The sequence below is a fragment of the Littorina saxatilis genome, linkage group LG6, assembly GCF_037325665.1.
Source record: "Littorina saxatilis isolate snail1 linkage group LG6, US_GU_Lsax_2.0, whole genome shotgun sequence".
Lineage (NCBI taxonomy): Eukaryota > Metazoa > Mollusca > Gastropoda > Littorinimorpha > Littorinidae > Littorina > Littorina saxatilis.
The window spans coordinates 19,359,474-19,372,488 of NC_090250.1; the positions used below are offsets into that span (position 1 = coordinate 19,359,474).

Genomic DNA, 13,015 nt, shown 5'->3' on the forward strand with positions numbered 1-13,015 from the left:
CAAAAGTAGTTCTCATATAACTGTATATGTTAGCCTAGCGCAACACACAACCGTTCTTACATATCTAGTCATCATCCATCCTGACCTCAGGTCAAAATGAGTTCGGCTCATTCTCTCCCTGGCAGGATGCCTTGAGTTTCCTTGTCTGGCAAGGAAACCGATTTTTTTTTTTTTTACATATTTAGAGCTTTTTGTGATGCGTTATTGATGTAAGCAGATTCGCGATCGTCGATAATGATTTTTCATGGTGTTTTGTAATTTTTAAATTACAGAGGAATTTTTATTTTAGACAGTTTCATGCGAGCTATTTTTCGCAGATGTATTTACTGTGCAAACAACTCTTAATATGGCATAAGTGTCACGTGATAATCAACCGTTTGGTTTCGGCCCTCGCTGGAGCAGACGATTTTTTTTACAGTGATGCAACCATATATTACGGTCTCCTTCCGGCAGCAGTCCCAAAATGTCGACTTATTTTGACCTTAGAACGATGTCTTTATCATAACTGTGAAGAACAGAACGGAGATCACTGTCGAAGTCGGCCAATCTGCAATCATTTTCGTCTCGCGAACACTGCTCGTGAACAACATATGGGAGATCACTCTGTATTCGTCTTTTGATAGATTCGCGTTGGACTTTCGCGTCCGGTCAGAGAGACAACTGGCGATAGCCGTGGAGCGAGGATTATCAGAATGGTCATCATCCTGAACTCAGATCAAAATGAGTTCGGCTCATTCTCTCCCTGACCGGACGCTACAGTCCTACGCGAATCTATCAAAACAAAAATACAGAGTTATCTCCCATATGGTTTTCGCGAGCACTGATCTAAATTTGAGATCAGTGTTCTCGAGACGAAAATGATTGCAGATTGGCCGACTTCGACAATGATCTCCGTTCTGTTCTTCACAGTTATGATAAAGACATCGTCAAAACAAGTCGAAATTTTGGGACTGCTGCCGGAAGGAGACCGTAATATATGGTTTCATCACTGTCAACTAGTTACAGAAAAAATCGTCTGCTCCAGTGAACGCCGAAACCAAACGGTTGATTATCACGTGACACTTTTGCCATATTTAGAGTTGTTTGCACAGTAAATACAGCCGCGAAAAATAGCTCGCTTGAAACTGTCTTACATATCAATTCCTTTGTAATTTAAAAATTACAAAACACCATGAAAAATCATTATCGACGATCACGAATCTGCTTATATCAATAATACATTACAAAAAGCTCTAAATATGTAAAAAAAAAATAAAAAAAAATCGGTTTCCTTGCCAGGATGTTTCTCTGCCAGACAAGGAAATTCAAGGCATCCTGTCAGGGAGAGAATGAGCCGAACTCATTTTGACCTGAGTTCAGGATGATCTAGTCATAGCCTAGCGCATAACACTAGTTCTCACATAACTAGTCTGCAGCCTAGCGCATACCATTCTAGGGCTCACTTAACTAGTGAAAGCCAAGCGCAAAACACAGCACCCACAGAAGCAGATCTCACATAACTAGTGATAACCTAGTGTAAAACACAACACCCACAGAAGCAGATCTCACATAACTAGTGATAACCTAGTGTAAAACACAACACCCATAGAAGCAGATCTCACATAACTAGTGATAGCCTAGTGCAAAATACAACATCCACAGAAGCATATCTCATGTGTGATGGTCTGGCGCAAAACACAACGCATCTCGCATAACTAGTGATAGCCTAGTGCAAAACACAACACCCACAGAAGCATGTCTCAAATGACAAGCGATAGCCTAGCGCAAAACATAACGCATCTCACATAACTAGTGATAGCCAAGCGCAAAACATAACGCATCTCACATAACTAGTGATAGCCTAGCGCAAAACACAACGCATCTCACATAACTAATGATAGCCTAGCGCAAAACACAACGCATCTCACATAATTAGTGATAGCCAAGGGCAAAACACAACGCATCTCACATAACTAGTGATAGCCAAGCGCAAAACACAACGCATCTCACATAACTAGTGATAGCTTAGCGCAAAACACAACGCATCTCACATAACTGGTGATAGCCAAGCGCAAAACACAACGCATCTCACATAACTAGTGATAGCCTAGCGCAAAACGCAACACCCACAGTAGCAGATCTCACATAACAAGTGATAGCCTGGCGTCAAAACGCAACACCAACAAAAGTCGTCCTTCCTGTGCTCCCTTCGATGGGGGAACTGGAAGGCTATCTGTCAAAATGTTCAATGCCTCCGTCGTTCTCCCCCCCCCCCCCCTCGCTCTATCGACCCCCTCTCTGTCTGTGTGGCCCGAGTCGCAAGTCTCGCACAGAACAGATTAAACGTCATGCTGCTGGTTTCTCTGGCTGGCCACCCATTGCACCTCGGTTCGACCGAAGCTAAGTTAAGAATAAATTCCTGTTGTGCAGCGGGATAAAGTATTCCCTCATACCTCGGAGATATACCTTCACTCGCTCGCAGCGACGTCACGTGACATTTTAGATGGTGGAAAGAATGCTGTCGCTTATCGGCACTGGGTGCAGTGCCTTTGTAGTGCACTTGCACTAGAACGGCACTGGGTCCAGTACCCGCTCCGGCGTCGAAGCATTTTCCACTAAAAAGTGCACAAAATTTGACCTATTTCGTCGCCTATAGGGGACGGAAAGAATGTCATTTCAATGGTGTGATAACGTTCTTTCCGTCACGTGACGTCGCTGCGAGCGAGTGAAGGTATATCTCCGAGGTATGAGGGAATACTTTAACCCGCTGCACAACAGGAATTTATTCTTAACTTAGCTTCGGTCGAACCGAGGTGCAATACCTCGGCTGGCTGTGTTTCTCTCACTTTCTCTGTCTGTTTCTCTCTGTCTGTCTCTCTGTCTCTGTCTCTGTGTCTCTCTCTCTCTCTCTCTCTCTCTCTCTCTCTCTCTCTCTCTCTCTCTCTCTCTCTCTTTCTCTGTCTGTCTCTATCGCTTTGTGACTCCATCCTTCCCGCTGTCACTCTGTCTGTCTGTCTGTCTCTCTGTCTGTCTCTCTCGATCTCTCTCTGACACACACACACACACACACACACACATACACAAACATACACACACACCTACACACAGACCTGTTTACCCTTACGATTTTGGCGTAATTTATTACGATTTTCTGCAAAAAATACGCCATTCCGCTATCCGTGTCAAGACTACGATTTTCATAAATTAAAAAAAAAAAAAAAAAAAAAAAAAAAATGTTCTTTATCAATTCACATGTTTGGCATTGTTTTTTTCAATGGCAAAATGGGGTGAACAAGCACAGGACTGACCAGAGATCTGTCTGATGAGACGCTGGAGAGCCTTATTCTAGTGGTGAAGTCTCGCCCTCACTCATTCGGAAAGCGCAAGTACAGTAGAGAAGCGCTTGACACACTGAAAAAGGCCTACTACGAGCAAAAGAAAAAGAATCAGTGATGCATGTGCTTTTGATGTGATCTTCTTTGAAATTATGATGACCACAAAAACTGACTGATGTGTTTTGTTTGTGAATGATGGATATATGTGCATGATTGCGTTTCGCAGACACAGTTGTCATGTGCGTTGTAATTGGCGACGAATGCTGGATGATTACTATTTTTGTGCCAGGATTACTATTTTTGGGGCTGAGCATTACTCCAAAACACTTATGGGGGTAAACAGGTCTGTCACACACACACACACACACACACACACACACACACACACACACACACACACACACACACACACACACCAGAAACACATCGAACATTTCAATCATATGTGTGCGGGGTCATCAGTGGCAAAGGAGACGTTGTCAACCCTGCGAACCAAACCAAAGGGTGCACGGAAGACAGGTCTTATAGTGTTTACAATCGTCTCGCCCCCACCCCTCGTAAATCGTGACAGTGTCACAGCACTGCACAGCACGGGACAATCGTCCCGTCTCTCGCGCTGTGGACGGTGTGACATTCAGTCTCTCGCTCTTTGGACTCTTTTAAAAGGACACTATTGAACTGATCGTTTATTGGGGAGTTTCGGGCGAATTTGACAAATCCTCTATTGCTCGAAAACGTGACACAAGTTAAGTTTGGTAATTAATTAAATCAAAGTTAATGACTGTGCTTCAGAGCGCACGCGCTGCTTCTCTCCGGCTTTAGAAACATCCAGTAGTCGAGAAGCGCCGCATGGCGGCGAGACGACTAGCGCCCTCCATGATGCGGCCGCCTAGTAACAAACATCCTGTTCACAAGAAAGGGAAGTAACTAAGTGGAAGTAACCCAATCTACCCATCACGAAGAGGCTTTTTCTTTGCCTGTTCTGCGACATTTAATTAAGCTTTTGACACACTTCCTTTTGCAAACTGAAGGTAATCCTCTTGCGCGGTATCATTATTTGTAACGCAGAGTCTTATGGTATAGGTTTGGAAGCAATCCGAGAGCCTTTTCCATCAGGTGTTATCCCTTTAAGAGTCTGTGGCATGCAACATTTCCCAACGGATCTCGTGTTCCTATACGCTCCGCCCATGAACTAATGGGTAGGCAGTGGGGAGGGTGGATGTGTATGTGTTGGGGGGAGAAGGAGGTGCATTTTTGGAGTTAGAGACGAGTTGATGGTGACAATAGTATATTTGAATTTGGTGTGAGTGGCACATGCTCAGATTAACCATATTACACCATGTTGCATCTTTGGATAAAAAAACACCCAGATTTGGCGCTTCTTGACTTCAACTATGTCCCATCGAAATTGGGTTGAGGGGGACACATGGCCCATTGTCTTTTTCTGCGAGGCCGAACCCTGTGGAGACAGTATTCGCGTTCGTTGATTGGGTTGTGAGTGTGGGTGGTCGCCCGGGCGGTGTGGTCACCCAGCTACCAGTGGCACTACAGGTGATGTGGAATCCTTTAACCCAGGCCGATTACCCACAAGACTCGTCACCCAGTTGCCACTAAGTTGGAGCGTTACACTAGGTGTTTGTTGTGAGGAATCGAGGCCATTATGCCAGCAATGTAGATGAATTTAAGGCATTATGCCCGCAATGTAGAGGAATTGAGGCCATTATGCCAGTAATGTAGAGGAAATGAGGCCATTATTCCAGCAATGTACAGCAATTGAGGGCATTGTGTCATCGATGTAGAGGATTTGAGGCAATTATGCCAGCAATGAAGAGGAATTGAGGACCTTATGCCAGCAATGTAGAGGGATTGAGGACCTTATGCCAGCAATGTCGGTGTGAACTGAGAGCATTGGTGCCAGCAAAGTACAGCAACTGAGGGCATAGCAATTTTGATGGTGTTAATTGCTAGTCTCATTTATATCCGAATACGACCGACAGTCGGAACGCTGAGAAATGAGGCCGCCTGTCCGACTTTTAGTTCAGTGGATTGACAGAGCCGCACGTGCCGAGACACTCAGTTCAACAGCCAGTGACAGTGACTGCTGTGTCATCCCTCCGCACAGGAAGTAGGACCAGACTGACAGACTACATCCTCAGTCAGACGCACTCTCTCTATCACCCTCTCTCTCTCCCTCCCTCTATTTATCTCTCCCCTCTACCTCCTGAATCGGTCTCGAATAGCAATATCAGCTGAAGAGACGATACAAAAAATAATAACCAACCAACCAACCAACCAACCAACCCCTCTCCTTCTCCCATCTCACCCCATCTCTCTTCCCGTTCCCTTTCTTACTTGTGACTTACAGCAATCTGCTGGTGGTGTGGTCATGTTATGCAGCTTTCACCGTGACTGAGTGGCAGGCAGCTGGCGTGGAGGAGACTGATATTGCTAATTATCCACTCATGATATATTATCACTCGATGTCCGCCCCCAAGCTGTCGCTTTCCTGAATAGCCCGCCCACCGTCCATGTGTCTCCGTTCTCTGCATAATACCCACAACTACAGTATAACGCTTCTGTTCCAAGGCGTGGAAATAGCTCAGTCAGTAGCGGCGCTGGCTTTAAAACCAGTTGTCACTAGTGTGTTCGATACCGCCCGTTCGGCGAGGGATTTATTTCTCAGAGTCAAATTTGTGCAGACTCTCCTCGATCGGTGTCGGAACAACCCCGTGTGCACGCATGCGCACGATAAAGAACCCATGTTCACAGCGAAAGTGGCTGGGCATGCAAGAACTAATGGGTACTGTATGGCAGCTCGCTTTCCCCAGAGAGAAAGCTACCCGAATTTCCATGAGGCAGGGACCTATATTTAGATATATCTAATATAGGTCTATCCATGAGGGTAGCCTCACAGGACTACATCAAATCTTGTCCTTATATCCTTGTTCTCAAATGGCAGGACGCGATGGAACTTCGCTTTCCTGAGTAATAATTAGTAGAATGATTTGTAGAATAAAGATTTAACACAGTCTTTAGGGCAAAACAAATTCAACAACGAACAAACAGGCATACTGTGTTACAAGACTACAAGCTCTTTAAATTACATCACACAATTTAAACATCGAATTCAATCCAACGTCAACATTAAAATGCAAGCATACATAGCTAAGATTTTACAACCAGCAACCACATAAAATAATACACACACACAAAAAAAACACCTCAAGAACGAACACGAAAAGCAAACAGCCGACACACAACAAAGAAGCCCGTCACTGGGCACATACTCTTGCACATCACACAGGGCGGGGACGTAGCGCGCTGGCTTTGTAGCCAGTTGGTCACTATCAGCGTGGGTTCGATCCCCACGTTCGGCGAGACATTTATTTCTCGGAGTCAACTTTGTGCAGACTCTCTTCGGTGTCCGAACACCCCCGTGTTCATACATGCGCACGAAAAAGATCTCACGTTCACAGCGAAAGTCTCAGGGCTTGGAAAACACGAAGACACGCATGCATCATCTCTCATCTCTGATTTTCATGATCGTATTTCGATACTTTGACGAGACAAACCCAATGCTGGTGTGTCGAAGAAGACAGCCACAGCGGGCTTGTTCGAATCAAAGTATCACACCATATCTTCAGCGTATTACCAATACCTGTCCCAATATAGACCAGTTGGTCTAAGAGGACGTTAAACCCGAATAGTCACAGTCACGCACATCACACCGAAGCATCACACAATAGCTTCAATGTCTTGCTTCGCTCGTTTTCGTTCTCTTTGGGGTAAAAGGCGGATTTGTACAGGTGGGTTTTAAGGATGGTAGAATGGGAGACTGGCGATCAGCTAAGGGAAGTGAAGTGAGTTCCAGAGTGTTGGTCGGTCTTACAGAAAGGACTGTCTAACACTGGAGGTACATACATTTACAGATGTTATGGAGACAAAAGCTGAGAGAGCAGGGTCTTCAGGTAGGTAACTTCTTTAAATTGGGTTGTTCTAAAAGGGGATTCCACTGCTACAGCCAAACTGAAATGAACCGTTTTGCCAGGTAGGTTGGTTGTTGGTTGGTCCCGTCAACCGATACGGATATGCGCGGGACTGATACAAGGTTTTTTCCTTTCTAAAAAAAAACCAAAAAAAACTGGTACGTTTTATTATGACAAAACAAAACGTTATTTGGTCATAATCATATAAAAATGAAATGTGTTTGTAATTTTGTCATAATTAAGCGTTCCAGTGTTTTTTTTATTCTGAACGTTAGAACGTTGGCAGTCTCTTTACACCCCCGGTATAGGGGTGTGTATAGGATTCGGTCGATGTGTTTGTTTGTGTGTGTGTTTGTGTTCGCATATAGATCTCAAGAATGAACGGACCGATCGTCACCAAACTTGGTGAACAGGTTCTATACATTCCTGAGACGGTCCTTACAAAAATTGGGACCAGTCAAACACACGGTTAGGGAGTTATTGGTGGATTAAGATTCTACAAGGACTTATAGAGGGACATATTAATGGTCAAAGGGAAATAACCTTCTCAGTTGGTGGCAGTGAGAATGGTAAGGACGGGGGTGTTTTTCCTACCTCGGAGGAATTTCTTGTTGTTTTTGGATTTCCTTTCTCGGTTCACACGGAAGTCTCCGGTGTTTGACCCTCAAGTCTGAAAATACGAAGGGTTGTGGAGGAAACCTAGCGAAGGAGCCTTTGATGAGCACACTTAACAGGCCTGTAGTACTCTCTACGGCCCTGTGTTGGGGTCAATGCTCTCTGGTTGAGTGCCTTGGGGAAATCAGGCCAGCTGTAGCCCGTGGTCAAAGAATTGTGCTTTGATCCTTGATCCTTGTCCTTATTTGTGTATGCACAAAAAAAAAAAAAAAAAAAAAAAAAAGGTCACTTCATGCGTGTTCTTTGATCCAAAATCAGATAGCCTGCTAACGGCGTTCCAAAATTTAGAATAAAAATACAAGAATTGTAGGTTATGGGAACAATATCAAATAACCAAAGGGAAGTAAGCGAACTTTATTTATGCATACAACATGTGTAATGGAGTAAGCAAGAGTTATTCGGAACCTTTCTCCTGGCACCTGAGAGAATAGCAAGCATTGAAATGAACAAGCGACTTTCATCCTCAGTTATGGCATCGTTCCCTTATTGACAACATTGCTTAATCGTTAGACTAAACGTTCCAATGACCTACAATTCTTGTGTTTTTTGTTTTTTTAATTCTGAGTGTTCTTTGGGCTGCACACAGTATTTGCCTGTCGCAGAGAATGCGACAAAAAAACAATTGTCCAGTCCTTCTTTAGTGTTGATTACAAAATAATGGACCCAGACAAGAACTTACCAAGTGCAGGAATAAGTTATCCTTGTACAGAACGGTCTGAAAATCAATTTCTGAAGGCCATCGTTGCTAACGTCCTATTCTCCATTGGTTTCCTGTGCCCCGGTGCAGACAAAATCCAGAATCCCGGAAGAGACGGAAGGGAGGATGGGGGACTGGAGCCATCATGAATCGATGGGGAAATGACCTTTCCCTGACCTTTGGATTCAATGCTTTGGTCGTTTTATTGGTTGTATACGCCGCAAAGCCCACTAATGAGATCGCTTGGATTTCAACATGGTTACATTGTGGTTATTTGCTAGGGTGCTTTGACAGTAGGTTGACGGCTTTGAGGCTGCTGACGCGGACATTATTCTTATTTACTATATTCACAGTGTCTGCGTAGATCATACCCTCCCCCACTCCCCCCAACCCGGCCCGCTCCCCCACTCCCCCCAACCCGGCCCGCCCACCTCTCTCTCTCTCTCTCTCTCTCTCTCTCTCTCTCTCTCTCTCTCTCTCGTTTACTTTGTTTATTTGTCATGTTGCTTTACTTGTTTATCATTTAGTAGACATTTGTATTAGAAGTAAGGACCGGTTGTAAGAAAAGGCGTCACCTTAAACCTCTATCCTTGAAAAATAAAGTTCCATCATCATCATCTCTCTCTCTCTCTCTCTCTCTCTCTCTGTCCCCCCCCCCTCTCTCTCTCTCTCTCTCTCTCTCTCTCTTCTCTCTCTCTCTCTCTCTCTCTCTCTCTCTCTCTCTCTCTCTCTCTCTCTCTCTCTCTCTCTCTCTTTCAGTCACTCTCTCTCTTATTTCCCTTGGTGGAGTTTGAAATCAGAACTTTTGTTTTTGACATGAAAATTCGCTTCCCCCCTAAAAAAAAATAGAACCTTCTCAGTGTCACGGTGCACGAGGTAGTCTCTATTTGATAAGCAAACACAAAAACGGCAACAACAAGCACCCATGCCCCCGACCACCCACTCCTACCGATATATCCTTCTCAAGTCACGATTTATGCCGCGATTCATGCCGTAATCGTCACTCTAATGACTTGACAACTGCGCGGCTATAATCAATCAATATGAGGCTTATATCGCGCGTATTCCGTGGGTACAGTTCTAAGCGCAGGGATTTATTTTTTTATGTTTTTATTTTTATTTTATGCAATTTATATCGCGCACATATTCAAGGCGCAGGGATTTATTTATGCCGTGTGAGATGGATTTTTTTTTTACACAATACATCACGCATTCACATCGCCCAGCAGATCGCAGCCATTTCGGCGCATATCCTACTATTCACGGCCTATTATTCCAAGTCACACGGGTATTTTGGTGGACATTTTTATCTATGCCTATACAATTTTGCCAGGAAAGACCCTTTTGTCAATCGTTGGATCTTTAACGTGCACACCCCAATGTAGTGTACACGAAGTGGAGTGGGGTCCAAAAATGAGGCGAGAGGTAATTCAGTGCATAATCTTCCCCCGTAGTCGGTGTATGGCTGCCTAAATGGCGGGGTAAAATACCGGTCAGACACGTAAAAACCCACTCGTGCAAAAACAGGAGTGAACGTGGGAGTTTCAGCCCATGCACGAAGAAGAAGAAGAAAAAGAGTGCACAATCCTATTTTCTTTTTCCGGGGGAGTTCAGATGCATCCGGTAAGTAAATCAGTCTAAGTACCCAGGCTTACATCATTGTCTTCCAGGTACGGATATATCCGTACCCACTCATATGGCTCTATCTGACCAGTTACGGATATACCCGCTCAAACTGTTAGCTTCAGTCGCTTCCTGTAACGTCCATCCAACGCCTGCATTCCAGCGTGTACACAGTTACTACACAGTTATAAATCTGAGTGACCTGCTGCAGCACAGCAAGTCTCGGCTAAAAGAAACTTGGTCAACATTGGTGGGGTAGAAAGTGTTGAAACTAAGCGCGGAGACACTCATTATGTAAGTATCAAGTCTAAGTACTCAGACAGAGCACTAAGCGCGGAGACACTCATTATATAAGTAATCAAGTCTAAGTACTTCTTCTTCTTCTTCTTCTTCTTCGTCGTTCACTAGATGGAGATGCCAATCGCCCGCACGAAAGCAGCTGTCCTCTGTAGGTCCTCCAGGCCGCCGAAGAGCTTGACCCTCAGTGGTTCCGGCCACGATGCCTGCCTGGGAGCGTCATGGAGTCGGCAGTTGTGCAGCAGGTGCTCAGCATTCATGATGTCTGCATTGCAGGAGCACATCTCGGACTCGCCAATTCTGAATTTGCTGTACATGTGGGCATTTAGTCGGTTGTGCCCTGTTAGTCTAAGTACTCAAACAGAGCACTAAGCGCGGAGACACTCATTATGTAAGTAATCAGTCTAAGTACTCAGACAGAGCACTAAGCGCGGAGACACTCATTATGTAAGTAATCAGTCTAAGTACTCAGACTGAGCACTAAGCGCGGTGATAATCATTGTGTAAGCAATCAGGCTAAGTACCGAGGCTTAGCAGAAAGCACGCTAACTGTAAATCGGTGTATATATAAATAATGGGACCGGGTGCTGAATACAAAGGCTATGAGCTCTACGAGGAACTTAAGATTTGTGTCCTCTCATGCAGCTTATTTCCGTCGAGAACGGTACGAGCTGATTGGTAATAAAATGTAACGAAAGTAGCCACTCGGTAACAGACTTTGTACTCTGGAATGCCATGACCTGTCGCTTTTATAACAGAAACTGTAAATATTTAAGCGTTGCTGACTATGAATGTAGATGTAAATGCTTTGTATAACTGTGTTTTAATTTTAAATGTGTCAAGCGCAAAGAGCATAATTGTAAAGTTATGATGTTGCGCTATATAAATGCTCATTTATTATTATATTATTATGAAGGGTCACACAAAAGTCATGTCTGGTGTGCATGCCGACAGTTACCGGGGGCTGTCGAATGGAACCGTAATCAGATAAATGGCTGATCTTCTGTGGCGGATAAGAAGTTAATTAGTGGAACTGTCATCGCGACCAGAGCTTACGAGCCACACTTATCCACTTGGGGCTGTCATCGTCAGAACGGCTGGGATTGTCACTCGCGTAACATTAACACGTGGACACGACCTGTCAGTATCACAGTGGTGGAGGGAGCACGTGACCACCGTACTGGTATAGTCCGGCCGAGGGGGTAGCGGAGGACGTTTTTAATATTAAAAAAAAGACCAGATCAATTTTATATCGTGCTCAAGAAAAACACTTGTTCAAGCCGATCAGTTCTGTCTTGTTAAAAGGGTTAAGTCCTACCCCTAATCGTCTTTGCCTTACCCAAGTAAATGTGTGAGTGATACGACCAAACGTGGGTAAATTTAAATCCCGAACGAGCCTCACTGTCGCCCCCCACTGACCGGGTGCACCTTTTTGTCCACACCTGTCAAATTCCGTTTCACTGCATCCCTCGGCCAGCCAGGTTCCTGAATTAGTGTATGGGATGAACAGGTGCTTGTCGCGTTATCTTTCTTTGACGCTGCTTTACGGGCAACCATCGTTTGAACTAGACGAAGTGATGAAATGCGTATCCCTCTTCAATGTAATTGTGTGACATGTGTATGAAGTTAACGAATAAAAACGAATATTCTTCTTCATGGATTTTTTTTAAAATATCGAATAAACTAAACAAATTTAAAAAACAATATGTAGAGCACAGAAGATGCATATTGTGCAAGTCAACGTGCGCTACGTAAAACAAAAACGGAGGGTGTGGACTTTGTGCGGGTGTGTGTGCACGTGTCATGTTTGCTGTCATTTCATTTGATACGCTCCGTCAAACCAAGTCGTTCCAATCCCGCGTTGTATTGTATGAAATGTTCAAGCCTCCCCGTTCCCTCCCACTCCGCCGCCCCTCCCCCCTCCCCCCCCCCCCCCTCCACCCTTCCTCGTTTTCACGATTGAAGTTAGATTCCCCATAGTTGCAGGGATATCAAACCGCTGACAAAATCCATGTACATAGAGACAGAACTTCAAACCATGAATACAACAGTAATTCAAAATAGTGTGTGTGTGTGTGTGTGTGTGTGTGTGTGTGTGTGTGTGTGTGCGTGCGTGCGTGCCTGCGTGCCTGAATGCGTGCGTCCAAGCGCGGTACGTATGCGCAAGCGTGCGTGCGTGCGTGTGCGTGTTTTTATAAGTGTTCTGTTAATTCATTCAAGTAAACAGGTACACGATAACTATTTAATAAACGATTTCATACCTGTGCGCTTTGCTTTACCTGTAAAACGGACATAAACTTACGCGTGAGTGCAGGTAGATGAGGTCGACAGGTCAGTGGGTCGCCATCAGACAGACAGATTCCTTGTGGCATCCAGCAACACGATACCTCCACTCACAACTCTTCCGCTCCTAGCCCTTTCTT

The 13,015-nt window shown here is 44.7% G+C and overlaps 1 protein-coding gene across 1 annotated transcript in view; it reads left to right on the forward strand.

The window, feature by feature from the left end:
• Positions 1-13,015, forward strand: part of LOC138968691 (arginine--tRNA ligase, cytoplasmic-like) — a gene marked incomplete at its 3' end in the record, with an annotated part of 154,209 nt that overhangs the window by 55,550 nt on the left and 85,644 nt on the right.